The sequence below is a fragment of the Gopherus evgoodei genome, chromosome 16 (assembly GCF_007399415.2).
Source record: "Gopherus evgoodei ecotype Sinaloan lineage chromosome 16, rGopEvg1_v1.p, whole genome shotgun sequence".
Taxonomy (NCBI): Eukaryota; Metazoa; Chordata; order Testudines; family Testudinidae; genus Gopherus; species Gopherus evgoodei.
In genome coordinates this window covers 21,890,354-21,893,017 of record NC_044337.1, presented here as the reverse complement: position 1 = coordinate 21,893,017, position 2,664 = coordinate 21,890,354, and the positions used below count along the sequence as shown (strand labels likewise).

Below are 2,664 nucleotides of genomic sequence, written 5' to 3'. Positions count from 1 at the left end.
GACTCCCTGCATTAGACTCCCCCATCCCAGAACTGGGGAGGGAACCCAGGAGTTCTGCTCCCTGCTCTGGTGGCCAGCACAGTGACATTGCTGGGTGCCTGGTTACCAGCAATGTCCCCAGCACCCCGGTTGTCCAAGAGAACAACAGGAGGGGATCTCAATATTAGGTGAAGCCAACCTCCCTGCACCCACAGCCTCTAGAATGACCCTCTGCTTATTTCCCAGCAGTTGCCTTTTGTCCATCCCCCAAGCCCCCACAGCCCGCCCCCAGTGAGGAGCTCCTTGCTGGGATGCTGGTGTTGGGCAGCGACTGGTTCTTGATTGTGGGGCCCTCTTCTGGTGATTCTGAGCGGAGTCTCTGCTGCCTGCCCCACATTCACGGGGCCTCTCCCCTGTGTGGATTCTCCACTGTTTAGAAAGGTCTGAGCTGTGAGTGAAGTTTTTCCCACACTCACTGCATTCATAGGGCCCCACTTTCCCCCCTGGATGGTTTCCCTGCTCTTTTTCTGGTCTGTGATGAATCTCACAGGACTTTTCCTCCTCATGACTCCTGGACACATTCCTTTTCGATCTTTGTGATAATTCTCCGTGTTTATCCAGTTGCCCAACATTTTTCTACTGAGAATTCGACTCCTCTTTCTCATACTACCCCATTATCTGGGTAGTACTGACTGGTTTAGAACAGGCTACTGTGTCCATGAGTGGGGGGTGCGGGGGGCGAGGGGGATCCATCGTCCCGGGCCGGCCGACCGAACCCGCCGGGTTGAATCCTCCAGGTGGACTGCATGGACCCCACCTGTTTACCTCTTAACGGTTTCACGCCCTCTTGAACTCTCTCTTCAAAGTTCTTTTCAACTTTCCCTTACGCTACTTGTTGACTATCGGTCTCGTGCCAGTATTTAGCCTTAGATGGAGTTTACCACCCGCTTTGGGCTGCATTCCCAAGCAACCCGACTCCAAGAAGACCCGGTCCCGGCGCGCCGGGGGCCGCCACCGGCCTCACACCGTCCACGGGCTGTGCCTCGATCAGAAGGACTTGGGCCCCCGAGAGCGGCACCGGGGAGGTGGGTCTTCTGTACGCCACATTTCCCTCGCCCCACCGCGGGACGGGGATTCGGCGCTGGGCTCTTCCCTGTTCACTCGCCGTTACTGAGGGAATCCTGGTTAGTTTCTTTTCCTCCGCTGACTAATATGCTTAAATTCAGCGGGTCGCCACGTCTGATCTGAGGTCGCACTCGGATGGAAGGGTATCCCACCCCCGGGGCGGGCGGACGAACGAGCGAGCGAGAGCGGGGCAGGGCAGGGCACGGCGGACGCCCGCCGGCCCTCACCGCTGCCCCTACTACACGCCGCCGCCGCCGCCGCCGCCCACGGGAGAAAAGGAAAGCGCACTCAGTAGCCCCAGAGGAGGCTCAATTTCGGACCACCACAGCGCCGTCGAGGCGGGCGGAGGATGGGAGGAGAGAACGGCCCAACGCAGGAGGAACGAGAGACATCACTGCGGGCACCGGGGCGAGCGGAAGCGAGGCGGGGGCCGGACGGTGCCAGGAGAACCTGCGAGGTGGGCGCCATCGGCCAGGGAGAGGGAAAGAGAAGAACAGCCGGCCGGCAGAGGCGGCAGACGGAGCAGATGAAGCGGGGGATGGTGGTCGGGTGAGGGTCGGGGTGAGAGATTCGCAACCTGGGCGCCCTCGCGAACCTCTCTGGGCCCTTCCCCTCTCCTCTCCCCCTCCCCCCCCGCTTCTCTTCAACGTCACGCGCGCATGCTGCCCGCGCTGTCCTCTCCTCCTTCTCTCCCTGACTTTCCGACGCCCTCCTCCTCCTGCCGCGGAGTCTTGCCCTCACGTCCCGACTGTGCCCTGGCGGTCCCAGGCACCGACGGAACCCCGGGTGGTGGAAGGGGAGGGGACCGGGAAGCCCCGCCGGCAGCCGTGTCGCCACAGACAGCCGCGCGGGGCAAGAGGCCCGTCTCCCCCTCGGGACCCACCCGGGAGCCGGCGCCCGCGGCCGGCGCCCGCGTGCTTCCCCGACGGCCGCCAACGCAACGTCCCCCCCCTGCCACCGACCGCGGAACCGACTCCACAACCCCCCGTCCCACCGCTGGCGAGAGCGGGGCACGGGGAGAGGGGGGCCGACCGCGGGGTGCGGGGGGAGAGTGGATGGGGCCGACGGGGCGTGCACGGGGACCGGCCGCCGTGACGCCACGCTCCTCCGCGAACGGGACGAGCTCCCCGAAGCGAGCGCTCCGGGGCATCGGGTCTGAACTTAAGGGGACGAAGGCGTTCGGGGAGAGCCTGCCCGCCCCGCGGCGGGCTCCCCCCCCATTTCCCGAGGACGGGAAGGGGGTAGGGGCCACGCGGGACGGACCGACCGACTCCACCGGGTGCCTGCGAGGCCCCCAGCCGCGCCACCCGCGGAGGGCAGCGGCGGGGCTGCTCACGGCCCTCCGCCAGGGGAGGAGAGGGCCGCGCGTGTCCCGCCGCCCACCGCATCCGCGGGGACGATTGATAAGTCAAGCGACGCTCAGACAGGCGTAGCCCCGGGAGGAACCCGGGGCCGCAAGTGCGTTCGAAGTGTCGATGATCAATGTGTCCTGCAATTCACATTAATTCTCGCAGCTAGCTGCGTTCGTCATCGACGCACGAGCCGAGTGATCCACCGCTA

At 64.9% G+C, this 2,664-nt stretch overlaps 1 non-coding gene across 1 annotated transcript in view; it reads right to left on the bottom strand.

Moving 5' to 3' along the window:
- Window positions 1-2,517: 2,517 nt before the first annotated feature.
- Window positions 2,518-2,664, bottom strand: part of LOC115636264 — a 153-nt gene continuing 6 nt past the window's right edge. The window contains exon 1 of the ribosomal RNA XR_003996863.1: window positions 2,518-2,664. This exon is cut by the window's right edge and continues 6 nt beyond it. This is a non-coding gene — a ribosomal RNA (5.8S ribosomal RNA).